Source organism: Pleurodeles waltl, chromosome 9 (assembly GCF_031143425.1).
Source record: "Pleurodeles waltl isolate 20211129_DDA chromosome 9, aPleWal1.hap1.20221129, whole genome shotgun sequence".
NCBI lineage: Eukaryota > Metazoa > Chordata > Amphibia > Caudata > Salamandridae > Pleurodeles > Pleurodeles waltl.
Genome location: NC_090448.1, coordinates 5451881 through 5465944, shown reverse-complemented (window position 1 = coordinate 5465944; position 14064 = coordinate 5451881). Strand labels below are relative to the sequence as shown.

Sequence of the window (14064 nt, the reverse complement as noted above, 5' to 3'; positions counted from 1 at the left end):
CATCCACTGCCCTGAGAGACACTTTTGCCAGTCACACTATTGTGCATGACAGGCTGGTGTTCTCAAACCAGTACATCCCAGGTGAGACTGCCAGAGTAAGAGTTAGCCCAGACAGGATCACTGATGGGCCTGTCGCTTTTGTGCCCATAGAAGTGGGTGGGACATTTAGTTGGAGAAGGGTGGTAGTCAGTACAGACCTCCCCCTTGATTGTCTCCTTGGAAATGACTACCCAGAGCTTAGTCAGAGCCCAAGAGAGGAACTGGTCCAGTGCCAGCCCTCTCCCAAGGATTCTGGAGGTGCTACCCCTGCAGTAACTGCAAATAGGCCCCAGAAGAAAAAGAAAAGAAAACAGAGTAGGAAGGGTAGACAACCTTTAGCCAAGTGTAAGGAAATGCCTCCTTGGCATGGTTACCCCCTGACTTTTTGCCTTTGCTGATGCTAAGTTTTGATTTGAAAGTGTGCTGAGGCCTGCTAACCAGGCCCCAGCACCAGTGTTCTTTCCCTAACCTGTACTTTTGTTTCCACAATTGGCACACCCTGGCATCCAGGTAAGTCCTTTGTAACTGGTACCCCTGGTACCAAGGGCCCTGATGCCAGGGAAGGTCTCTAAGGGATGCAGCATGTCTTATGCCACCCTGGGGACCCCTCACTCAGCACAGACACACTGCTTGCCAGCTTGTGTGTGCTGGTGAGGACAAAACGAGTAAGTCCACATGGCACTCCCCTCAGGGTGCCATGCCAACCTCACACTGCCTATGCAGTATAGATAAGTCCCCCCTCTAGCAGGCCTTACAGCCCTAAGGCAGGGTGCACCTTACCATAGGTGAGGGCATAAGTGCATGAGCACTATGCCCCTACAGTGTCTAAGCAAAACCTTAGACATTGTAAGTGCAGGGTAGCCATAAGAGTATATGGTCTGGGAGTCTGTCAAACACGAACTCCACAGCTCCATAATGGCTACACTGAAAACTGTGAAGTTTGGTATCAAACTTCTCAGCACAATAAATGCACACTGATGCCAGTGTACATTTTATTGTAACATACACCCCAGAGGGCATCTTAGAGATGCCCCCTGAAACCTTAACCAACTACCCGTGTAGGCTGTCTGGTTTTAGCAGCCTGCCACGCTCGAGACATGTTGCTGGCCACATGAGGAGAGTGCCTTTGTCACTCTGTGGCTAGTAAAGCCTGTACTGGGTGGAGATGCTTATCACCTCCCCCTTGCAGGAACTAGAACACCTGGCGGTGAGCCTCAAAGGCTCACCCCCTTTGTAACAGCACCCCAGGGCATTCCAGCTAGTGGAGCTGCCCGCCCCCTCCGGCCACGGTCCCACTTTTGGCGGCAATGCCGGAGGAGATAATGAGAAAAACAAGGAGGAGTCACTGGCCAGTCAGGACAGCCCCTAAGGTGTCCTGAGCTCAGGTGACTGACTTTTAGAAATCCTCCATCTTGGAGACGGAGGAGTCCCCCAATAGGGATAGGAATGTGACCCCCTCCCCTTGGGAGGAGGCCCAAAGAGGGTGTAGCCACCCTCATGGCTAGTAGCCATTGGCTACTGCCCTCCCAGACCTAAACACACCCCTAAATTCTGTATTTAGGGCCTCCCCTGAACCTAGGAACTCAGATTCCTGCAACCTAAGAAGAAGAGGACTGCTAAGCTGAAAAACCCTGCAGAGAAGACGGAGACACCAACTGCTTTGGCCCCAGCTCTACCGGCCTGTCTCCCCCTTCTAAAGACACTGCTCCAGCTACGCTTTCCCCAGGGACCAGCGACCTCTGAATCCTCAGAGGACTGCCCTGCTCTAGAAGGGCCAAGAAACTCCGGAGGACAGTGGCTCTGTTCACCCAAGAATGCAACTTTGTTTCAAAGGAGCAACTTTAAAACAACTTGCGTTTCCGGCCGGAAGCGTGAGACTTGCTACTCTGCACCCAACGCCCCCGGCTTGACTTGTGGAGAAACAACACTTCAGGGAGGACTCCCCGGCGACTGCGAGACCATGAGTAGCCAGAGTTGCCCCCCCCGATCCCTCACAGCGACGTCTGCAGAGGGAATCCCGAGGCTCCCCCTGACTGCGTCTGCCTGTCTCCCAGATCCCGACGCCTGGTAAAGACTCTGCACCCGCAGCCCACAGGACCTGAAAGATCCGAACTCCAGTGCAGGAGTGACCCCCAGGAGGCCCTCTCCCTTGCCCAGGTGGTGGCTACCCCGAGGAGCCCCCCCTTTGCCTGCCTGCATCGCTGAAGAGACCCCTTGGTCTCCCATTGATTTCAATTACAAACCTGACGCGTGTTTGCACACTGCACCCGGCCGCCCCGTGCTGCTGAGGGTGTACTTTCTGTGCTGACTTGTGTCCCCCCCCCCCCCCCCCCCCCGGTGCCCTACAAAACCCCCCTGGTCTGCCCTCCGAAGACGCGGTGTAGGAAGTTGGCTCTGTATGCACTATTTCAAAGTAAGGAATAGTATGCACAGAGTCCAAGGGTTCCCCTTAGAGGTAAGATAGTGGCAAAAAGAGATAATACTAATGCTCTATTTTGTGGTAGTGTGGTCGAGCAGTAGACTTATTAAAGGAGTAGTGTTAAGCATTTGTTGTACATACACACAGGCAATAAATGAGGAACACACACTCAGAGACAAATCCAGCCAATAGGTTTTGTTATAGAAAAATATATTTTCTTAGTTTATTTTAAGAACCACAGGTTCAAATTCTACATGTAATATCTCATTTGAAAGGTATTGCAGGTAAGTACTTTAGGAACTTTGAATCATTACATTAGCATGTATACTTTTTACATAAAACACAATAAGCTGTTTTAAAAGTGGACACAATGCAATTTTCACAGTTCCTGGGGGAGGTAAAGTTTTGTTAGGTTTCACAGGTAAGTAAGTCACTTACAGGTTTCAGTTCTTGGTCCAAGGTAGCCCACCGTTGGGGGTTCAGAGCAACCCCAAAGTCACCACACCAGCAGCTCAGGGCCGGTCAGGTGCAGAGGTCAAAGAGGTGCCCAAAACACATAGGCTATAATGGAGAGAAGGGGGTGCCCCGGTTCCAGTCTGCCAGCAGGTAAGTACCCGCGTCTTCGGAGGGCAGACCAGGGGGGTTTTGTAGGGCACCGGGGGGGACACAAGTCCACACAAAAAGTACACCCTCAGCAGCGCGGGGGCGGCCGGGTGCAGTGTGGGAACACGCGTCGGGTTTCCAATAGTTTCCTATGGGAGACCAAGGGGTCTCTTCAGCGATGCAGGCAGGCAAGGGGGGGGGCTCCTCGGGGTAGCCACCACCTGGGCAAGGGAGAGGGCCTCCTGGGGGTCACTCCTGCACAGGAGTTCCGTTCCTTCAGGTGCTGGGGGCTGCGGGTGCAGGGTCTTTTCCAGCTGTCGGGAAATGGAGTTCAGGCAGTCGCGGTCAGGGGGAGCCTCGGGATTCCCTCTGCAGGCGTCGCTGTGGGGGCTCAGGGGGGACAACTTTGGTTACTCACAGTCTTGGAGTCGCCGGAGGGTCCTCCCTGAGGTGTTTGTTCTCCACCAGTTGAGTCGGGGTCGCCCGGTGCAGTGTTGCAAGTCTCACGCTTCTTGCGGGGAGTTGCAGGGGTCTTTAAATCTGCTCCTTGAAACAAAGTTGCAGTTCTTTTGGAGCAGTGCCGCTGTCCTCGGGAGTTTCTTGTCTTTCTTGAAGCAGGGCAGTCCTCAGAGGAATCAGAGGTCGCTGGTCCCTTGGAAAGCGTCGCTGGAGCAGGTTTCTTTGGAAGGCAGGAGACAGGCCGGTAAGTCTGGGGCCAAAGCAGTTGGTGTCTTCTGTTCTTCCTCTGCAGGGGTTTTTCAGCTCAGCAGTCCTCTTCTTCTTGTAGTTTCAGGAATCTAAATTCTTAGGTTCAGGGGAGCCCTTAAATACTAAATTTAAGGGCGTGTTTAGGTCTGGGAGGTTAGTAGCCAATGGCTACTAGCCCTGAGGGTGGGTACACCCTCTTTGTGTCTCCTCCCAAGGGAGGGGGTCACATTCCTATCCCTATTGGGGGAATCCTCCTTCTACAAGATGGAGGATTTCTAAAAGTCAGAGTCACCTCAGCTCAGGACACCTTAGGGGCTGTCCTGACTGGCCAGTGACTCCTCCTTGTTTTTCTCATTATCTCTCCTGGACTTGCCGCCAAAAGTGGGGGCTGGGTCCAGGGGGCGGGCATCTCCACTAGCTGGAGTGTCCTGGGGCATTGTAACACGAAGCTTGAGCCTTTGAAGCTCACTGCTAGGTGTTACAGTTCCTGCAGGGGGGAGGTGTGAAGCACCTCCACCCAGAGCAGGCTTTGTTTCTGTCCTCAGAGAGCACAAAGGCTCTCACCGCATGAGGTCAGACACTCGTCTCTCAGCAGCAGGCTGGCAGAGACCAGTCAGTCCTGTACTGAACAATTGGGTAAAATACAGTGGGCATCTCTAAGATGCTCTCTGTGTGCATTTTTTAATAAATCCAACACTGGCATCAGTGTGGGTTTATTATTCTGAGAAGTTTGATACTAAACTTCCCAGTATTCAGTGTAGTCATTATGGAGCTGTGGAGTTCGTTTTTGACAGACTCCCAGACCATATACTCTTATGGCTACCCTGCACTTACAATGTCTAAGGTTTTGCTCATGCACTGGTGCCCTCACCTATGGTATAGTGCACCCTGCCTTAGGGCTGTAAGGCCTACTAGAGGGCTGACTTATCTATACTGCATAGGCAGTGTGAGGTTGGCATGGCACCCTGAGGGGAGTGCCATGTCGACTTACTCGTTTTGTTCTCATCAGCACACACAAGCTGGCAAGCAGTGTGTCTGTGCTGAGTGAGGGGTCCCCTGGGTGGCATAAGATATGCTGCAGCCCTTAGAGACCTTCCCTGGCATCAGGGCCCTTGGTACCAGGGGTACCAGTTACAAGGGGCTTACCTGGATGCCAGGGTGTGGCAATTGTGGAATCAAAAGTACATTTTAGGTGAACGAACACTGGTGCTGGGGCCTGGTTAGCAGGGTCCCAGCACACTTCTCAGTCAAGTCAGCATCAGTATCAGGCAAAAAGTGGGGGGTAACTGCAACAGGGAGCCATTTCTTTACACGCGGGTACTTACCTGCTGGCAGACTGGAACCGGGGCACCCCCTTCTCCATTGAAGCCTATGCGTTTTGGGCACCACTTTGACCTCTGCACCTGACCGGCCCTGAGCTGCTGGTGTGGTAACTTTGGGGTTGCTCTGAACCCCCAACGGTGGGCTACCTTGGACCCAAACTTGAACCCCGTAGGTGGTTTACTTACCTGCAAAAACTAACAAACTCTTACTCCCCCTAGGAACTGTTGATAATTGCACTGTCTAGTTTTAAAATAGCTATATGTGATTTATGTGAAAACTGTATACGCTATTTTGCTAATTGAAAATGTCACTTACCCAGTGTACATCTGTTCGTGGCATCAATCGCTGTAGATTTGCATGTTTTGCAATAGCTCGCCATCTGGTGTTGGGCCGGAGTGTTACAAGTTGTTTTTCTTCGAAGAAGTCTTTCGAGTCACGGGACCGAGTGACTCCTCCTTTTGTGTCCATTGCGCATGGGCGTCGACTCTATCCTCGATTGTTTTTCCCCGCAGAGGGTGAGGTAGGAGTTGTATTGTAGTAATAGTGCCCATGCAATGGAGTGACTAAGTATGTACCTATATAAGGTTGGAATGATATATATACAAATAGTTGAAGGTAACTTCCGAACTGCTACAGGCTCCCGGGGAGGCGGGTGGGCACATGCGAATCTACAGCGACTGATGCCACGAACAGATGTACACTGGGTAAGTGACATTTTCAGTTCGATGGCATCTGTCACTGTAGATACGCATGTTTTGCATAGACTAGTAAGCAGTTATCTCCCCAAAAGCGGTGGCTCAGCCTGTAGGAGTGGAAGTAGTCTGAAACAATGTTCTTAATACGGCTTGCCCTACTGTGGCTTGTTGTGCGGATAACACGTCTACACAGTAGTGCTTGGTGAACGTGTGTGGCGTAGACCATGTGGCTGCCTTACATATTTCTTGCATTGGGATGTTTCCTAGAAAGGCCATGGTAGCACCTTTCTTTCTGGTTGAGTGTGCCCTTGGTGTAATGGGCAGCTGTCGTTTAGCTTTAAGGTAGCAGATTTGGATGCATTTAACTATCCATCTGGCTATACCTTGTTTTGATATTGGGTTTCCTGCATGAGGTTTTTGGAATGCAATAAATAGTTGTTTAGTCTTTCTGATGTTTTTAGTTCTGTCTATGTAATACATTAATGCTCTTTTGACATCTAATGTATGTAGTGCCCTCTCAGCTACGGAATCTGGCTGTGGGAAGAACACTGGAAGTTCCACTGTTTGATTTAGATGGAACGGTGAAATAACCTTTGGTAAAAATTTAGGATTAGTCCTCAGGACGACCTTATTCTTGTGTAGTTGTATAAAAGGTTCTTGTATTGTAAACGCCTGAATCTCGCTTACTCTTCTTAGGGAAGTAATGGCGATGAGGAATGCAACCTTCTAGGTTAGGAACTGTATTTCGCAGGAGTGCATGGGTTCGAAAGGTGGACCCATAAGTCTAGTTAGGACAACATTTAGGTTCCATGAAGGAACAGGTGGTGTTCTTGATGGAATAATTCTTTTAAGGCCCTCCATGAATGCTTTAATGACTGGTATCCTATAAAGGGAAGTTGAATAGGTAGTCTGCAGGTATGCAGATATTGCTGCAAGGTGTATTTTAATGGAAGAGAAAGCTAGGTTAGATTTTTGTAAGTGAAGCAAGTAACCCACTACATCTTTTGGAGTTGCGTGTAATGGTTGGATTTGATTAATATGGCAGTAGCAAACAAACCTCTTCCATTTACTTGCACAGCAGTGCCTGGTGGATGGCCTTCTGGCTTGCTTTATGACTTCCATACACTCTTGTGTAAGTTGTAAGTGTCCGAATTCTAGGATTTCAGGAGCCAGATTGCTAGATTCAGCGATGCTGGATCTGGGTGCCTGATCTGTTGGTTGTGTTGAGTTAACAGATCCGGTCTGTTGGGCAGTTTGATGTGTGGTACTACTGATAGGTCTAGCAGCGTTGTGTACCAGGGTTGCCTTGCCCAAGTTGGTGCTATTAATATGAGTTTGAGTTTGTTTTGACTGAGTTTGTTTACCAGATAAGGAAGGAGAGGGAGAGGAGGAAAAGCGTAGGCAAATATCCCTGACCAGTTCATCCATAGGGCATTGCCCTGGGACTGCCTGTGTGGGTATCTGGATGCGAAGTTTTGGCATTTTGCGTTCTCTTTTGTCGCAAACAAGTCTATCTGAGGTGTTCCCCAGATCTTGAAGTAAGTGTTCAGAGTTTGGGGGTGAATTTCCCATTCGTGGACCTGTTGGTGATCTCTAGAGAGCTTGTCTGCGAGTTGATTCTGAATCCCTGGGATAAACTGTGCTATTAGGCGAATTTGGTTGTGAATTGCCCAATGCCATATCTTTTGTGCCAACCGGCTCAACTGTGTTGAGTGTGTCCCCCCTTGCTTGTTTAGATAATACATTGTTGTCATGTTGTCTGTTTTGACGAGAATGTATTTGTGAACTATTATTGGTTGAAAAGCCTTTAGTGCTTGAAAAACTGCTAGCAGTTCTAGGTGATTTATATGCAGTTTTGTTTGATGTACGTTCCATTGTCCTTGTATGCTGTGTTGATCGAGGTGTGCTCCCCACCCTGTCATGGAAGCATCTGTTGTTATTACGTATTGTGGCACTGGGTCTTGGAAAGGCCGCCCTTTGTTTAAATTTATATTGTCCCACCATAGAAGCGAGAGGTAAGTTTGGCGGTCTATTAACACCAGATCTAGAAGGTGACCCTGTGCTTGTGACCATTGTGATGCTAGGCACTGTTGTAAGGGCCTCATGTGCAGTCTTGCGTTTGGGACAATGGCTATGCATGAAGACATCATGCCTAGGAGTTGTAATATAATCTTTGCTTGTATCTTTTGTGTTGGATACATGCGTTGTATGATGTTGTTGAAGTTTTGAATTCTTTGTGGACTTGGAGTGGCTACTCCTTTTGTTGTGTTTATTATGGCTCCTAGGTACTGTTGTACTTTGCACGGCAGGATGTTGGATTTTGCGAAGTTGACGGTGAACCCCAGTCTGTAGAGGGTTTGTATGATTTGATTTGTGTGGTGTGAGCACTTTGATAACGAATGGGTCTTGATTAGCCAGTCGTCTAGATACGGGAATACATGTATTTGCTGCCTTCTGATGTGTGCAGCGACTACTGCTAGACATTTTGTAAAGACTCTTGGTGCTGTTGTTAAACCGAAAGGCAATACTTTGAATTGGTAATGTATTCCTTTGAATACAAACCTTAGGTATTTCCTGTGCGATGGATGTATTGGTATATGGAAATACGCGTCTTTGAGGTCTAATGTTGTCATGTAGTCGTGTAGTTTGAGCAATGGTAGCACTTCTTGTAGTGTGACCATGTGAAAGTGGTCTGATTTGATGTATGTGTTTACTATCCTGAGGTCTAGGATTGGTCTTAGCGTTTTGTCCTTCTTTGGTATTAAGAAGTACAGTGAATAAACTCCTGTGTTTATTTGTGTGTTTGGTACTAATTCGATTGCATTCTTTTGCAATAGTGCTTGAACTTCTGTCTCCAGGAGCTCGGAATGATGTTGTGATAAATTTTGTGCTCTTGGTGGTATGTTTGGAGGGAATTGTAGAAATTCTATGCAATAACCATGTTGGATAATTGCTACAACCCAAGTGTCTGTAGTGATTTCCTGCCATGCTTTGTAATAATGACCTATTCTTCCCCCCACTGGTGTTGTGTGGAGGGGATGAGTGACATGTGAGTCACTGCTTAGTTGCAGGGGTTTTGGGGCTTTGAAATTTTCCCCTATTCCTAGGGAATTGCCCTCCTCTGTATTGGCCCCGAAAGCCTCCCCTGTACTGTCCCTGGTAACTGGACGGTGTTGCCTGTGAGGTGCTGGCTTGTGTGGCCTGACCCCGAAACCCCCCTCTAAAGGGTGTCTTGCGGAAGGTGCCGTAGTTTCCTCTGCTCTGCGGGGAGTAGAGTGCGCCCATTGCTTTAGCAGTGTCTGTGTCCTTTTTAAGTTTTTCTATCGCTGTGTCCACTTCTGGACCGAACAGTTCTTTTTCATTGAAAGGCATATTGAGAACTGCCTGCTGTATTTCTGGTTTAAACCCAGACGTTCGTAGCCATGCATGCCTTCTGATGGTCACGGATGTATTAATTGTCCTTGCAGCTGTGTCTGCTGCGTCCATGGAGGAGCGTATCTGGTTGTTTGAAATGTTTTGACCTTCCTCAACCACTTGCTTTGCCCTTTTTTGTAGGTCTTTGGGTAGATGTTCAATGAGGTGTTGCATCTCATCCCAATGGGCTCTGTCATAGCGCGCAAGTAGTGCTTGAGAGTTGGCGATGCACCACTGGTTTGCAGCTTGTGCTGCGACTCTCTTTCCAGCTGCATCGAACTTGCGGCTTTCTTTTCCGGGGGTGGTGCATCCCCAGATGTGTGGGAGTTGGCCCTTTTCCTAGCTGCTCCTACAACGACGGAATCTGGTGGCAGCTGTGCAGTGATGAAAACAGGGTCTGTAGGGGGCGCCTTATACTTTTTTTCCACTCTTGGTGTGATTGCCCTACTTTTGACCGGCTCCTTAAAAATTTCTTTTGCGTGCCGGGGCATACCAGGGAGCATAGGCAGGCTTTGGTAGGAGCTGTGGGTGGAGGAGAGGGTGTTGAATAAAAAGTCATCCTCGACCTGTTCTGAGTGGAGGCTTACATTGTGAAATTGTGCTGCTCTAGCCACCACTTGAGAATACGCAGTGCTGTCTTCTGGTGGAGATGGCTTTGTAGGGTATGCCTCCGGGCTGTTATCTGACACTGGGGCGTCGTATAAGTCCCATGCGTCCTGATCCTGGTCACCCTGGCTCATGGTGGTGTGAGCTGGGGAATGTGATGGAGTTTGTGCTGGTGAGACGTGAATTACAGGTGGAGGAGAGGGTGGTGGAGTAACCTTTTTCACCACCTTTGTTTGTGGTGTTTGTTCAGTTTGGAACTCCAGTCTTCTCTTTCTTCTAATAGGGGGAAGGGTGCTTATTTTCCCTGTTCCCTCCTGTATGAAGATACGCTTTTGCGTATGGTCTACATCGGTAGATTGCAGCTCTTCCTCGAACCTATGCTTTCGCATTTGGGAGGTTAGTGAATGCTCCTCTGTATAAGAGCCTGAAACTGGGTCAGTTGCAGGTTGTTTTGGCGCCGAAACCCTGTCTGCATCTTTTTTCGGCTCCGAGCTGACTTTTCTTTTTTTCGGGGCCGAAACCTCTCGGCGTCGATCTTCGTCGGTGCCGCTGTCTCGGCGTCGAGAAGTGTCTACACCGCTATCTCGGTGTCGATGCTTGTCTCCAGCACTTTCTCGGTCCCGAGAAGGCTGCGTACCGGTGTCTCGACCGGAGTCGGACTGTCTCGGCACTGTTTGGGCCTTTTTCGGTGCCGACGGTCGGTCACCGAATTTATGGGTCGAGCCATGGCCTGGTGGCAGTGGCGTCCCCTGGGCCTTGTCAATCTTCTTATGTGTTGTTTTCGACGTCTTACTCACGGTTTGTGGGTCATCGAATTCCTCGGAGTCCGATTCGTGGATCGAGAAGGTACCTTCCTCTTCTTGTTCCTCGAACTCTCGGTGGGCTGTCGGCGCGGACGCCATTTGAAGTCTTCTGGCTCGACGGTCTCGGAGTGTTTTTCGGGACCGGAACGCACGACAGGCCTCGCAGGTGTCTTCACTGTGCTCAGGTGACAGGCACAGGTTACAGACCAAGTGTTGGTCTGTATAGGGGTACTTGTTGTGGCATTTGGGACAGAAACAGAACGGGGTCCGTTCCATCGGCGTTCTTCAGCACGCGGTCGGGCCGACCAGGCCCCGACGGGGGATCGAAAAACTACCCCGAAGGGCACCGGAGCTCTTCGATCTTCGATGCGGTGTTGAATCTAATTACGCCGATCCCGAACGCAACAATACCGACGAAAATCTTCCGAATTTAGCTATCTTTCCGTTCCGAAACTCGGAGCGACAGGAACACGTCCGAACCCGATGGCGGAAAAAAAACAATCGAGGATAGAGTCGACGCCCATGCGCAATGGACACAAAAGGAGGAGTCACTCGGTCCCGTGACTCGAAAGACTTCTTCGAAGAAAAACAACTTGTAACACTCCGGCCCAACACCAGATGGCGAGCTATTGCAAAACATGCGTATCTACAGCGACAGATGCCATCGAACTCAAAGTTCCTAAAGTACCTACCTGCAATACCTTTCATTTGAAGTATTACATGTAAATCTTGAACCTGTGGTTCTTAAAATAAACTAAGAAAATATATTTTTCTATACAAAAACCTATTGGCCTGGAATTGTCTCTGAGTGTGTTCTCCTCATTTATTGCTTGTGTATGTACAACAAATGCTTAACACTACTCCTTTGATAAGCCTACTGCTCGACCACACTACCACAAAATAGAGCATTAGTATTATCTCTTTTTGCCACTATCTTACCTCTAAGGGGAACCCTTGGACTCTGTGCATACTATTCCTTACTTTGAAATAGTGCATACAGAGCCAACTTCCTACACCAAGGTTCCAGCAAGCCAAGGAGATTCTGCTCCAGTAGGGGAGAGCTCCAAAACTGGCACTGGTAAAGTCCAACCTGACCCACAGGAAGTCCTGGATAGTCAGGCAACTGTTAAACCTGAGTGGGTGGCTTCTCAGTTAACAGAAGAAAGAGTGGAAGAAGTGTGTTTACTACAAGATGTAGTAACCCCCCCCCCCCAACACAGCAGACAGGCACCCTGAACCCAAAGAAGCCTGTAACTTAGCCCCTTCCCTTGTAGGTGAAAAGCTAAAGGTGTGGTTCTGGGCACGGACAGCTGTCAGTGGCCTCTGCTGGGTGTTAGCCTTTATGGCTGCACTATCCTTGGCATGGTGGTCTGACCCCATGCCAAATAGCAATCTAGGCCCCCTGACCCTGTTGGTCATGGTGGGGTTACTCCAGCTCTGGGTAACCTCTTTGGGTAAGCTAGGGGTGACCCTGGTTAAGATAAGATTAGCAGAGGTGGATACCTCTAACCCCAAAATAGAGAAAATGGGTGAAGATATCAAAGACACAGACAAGATGCAATTCAGATTAGGTCCTATCACTGTGGAAGTGGGTCAGTTCCCCAGAGGGAATGACCTGAACAGGAGGATGTAAGGCAGAATAGGCCCTGCAACAAACCAGCCTATTTCACCTACTCTTCCTTGCCTGACAGACTAGGAAGACTCTCCCAGCTTTGGCTGAGTCTCCTGGCCTGTGGGCTGGGGGGGCTTGTGTAAGGAAATGGCTCCCTGTTGCAGTTACCCCCCACTTTTTGCCTCATACTGATGCTGACTTGACTGAGAAGTGTGCTGGGACCCTGCTAACCAGGCTCCAGCACCAGTGTTCTTTCACCTAAAATGTTCCATTGTTTCCACAATTAGCACACCCCTGGCACACAGATAAGTCCCTTGTAAAAGGTACAAGTGGTACCAAGGGCCCTGTGACCAGGGAAGGTCTCTAAGGGCTGCAGCATGTGTTGTGTCACCCTTAGGGACCCCTCACCTAACACATGCCCACTGCCATTGCAGATTGTGTGTGTTGGTAGGGAGAAAAAGGCAAAGTCAACATGGCATCCCACTCAGGATGCCATGCCCACAAAATACTGCCTGTGGCATAGGTAAGTCACCCCTCTAGCAGGCCTTACAGCCCTAAGGCAGGGTGCACTATACCACAGGTGAGGGCATAGCTGTATGAGCAATATGCCCCTACAGTGTCTAAGTCTATTCTTAGACATTGTAAGTACTGTGTGGCCATATTAAGTATATGGTCTGGGAGTTTGTCAAAAACGAACTCCACAGCTCCATAATGGCTACACTGAATACTGGGAAGTTTGGTATCAAACTTCTCACAATAATAAACCCAAACTGATGTCAGTGTTGGATTTATTAAAAAATGCACACAGAAGGCATCTTAGAGATGCCCCCAGTATGGTCGAAATATGTCTTATGTTTATGAGTGTGTTAGTGAATACATAAGTGAGTAGGTACCAGTGTGACTGATTGCAGAGGTGTATAACAGGTGTGCCTGGGTGTGTCAGCGTATGAATCAGTGTGTGGTTGGTTGTGTCACTGTTTCCAAGGATGTGTGCTTTAGTATGTCCATGTATGTATAAGTTGTTGCCTGGGTGTGTAACTGTATGTATGAGTGTGTGCATGGGTGTGTCAGTGTATGCATCTGTGTGTGCCTGGGTGTGTCAGTGTATGTGTCTGTTTGTGCCTCGGGTGTCAGTGTATGCGTCTGTGTGCGCCTTGGGTGTCAGTGTATGCGTCTGTGTGTGCCTCGAGGTGTCAGTGAATGCATATGCCTGGATGTATCAGTGAATGCATCTGTGTGTGCCTGGATATATCACTTTATGCCTGAGTGTGTGCTTGGGGATGTCAGTGTGTGCGCTAGGGTGTGTGTGTGTGTGTGTGCATTGGGGTTGTGTGCATTGGGGGGGTGTGTGTGTTTATAGAGGGTCTGTGTGGATCTGCGACTGAGTGGTTCACAGTGGGTGAGTGAGTGAGTCTGTGAGTGGGTGTGTGCATGTCTGAGTGGGCCTGTGAGTCTCTGTGGGTCCGTGAGTGAATGTGTGACTGGGTCTGTGAGTGGGTCTGTAAGTAGATCTACAAGTGTGTCTAGGTGTGGGCCAGGGTGTCTGGGTGTGTGTGTGTGTCTGGGGGGGGGTGTGTCTGGGGGGGGGATGTCTGGGGGGGGGGGGGGGGGGGGGGGTGTCTGGGGGGGGGGGGTGTGTCCGGGGGTGTGTGTGTGTGTGTGTGTGTGTGAGTTTGAAAGACTCTGTGAGTGAGTCTGAGGGTCTCTGTATGTCTGCGAGTTTTTCTTTTTTTTTTTTTTAGGATTTGCTGATCTGTCACAGTGCGGCCCCATGTGTAACGTCAGAACAGGTTCGTGAATCCCATACATGACAACAACAAAAAAGTTTTAAACTATTTTTTT

The 14064-nt window shown here is 49.3% G+C and overlaps 1 protein-coding gene across 14 annotated transcripts in view; it reads right to left on the bottom strand.

Annotated features, from left to right (window-relative positions):
* PBRM1 (polybromo 1) overlaps nucleotides 1-14064 on the bottom strand; it is a 338709-nt gene that overhangs the window by 97094 nt on the left and 227551 nt on the right. The gene's annotated exons all lie outside the window — the stretch shown is intronic.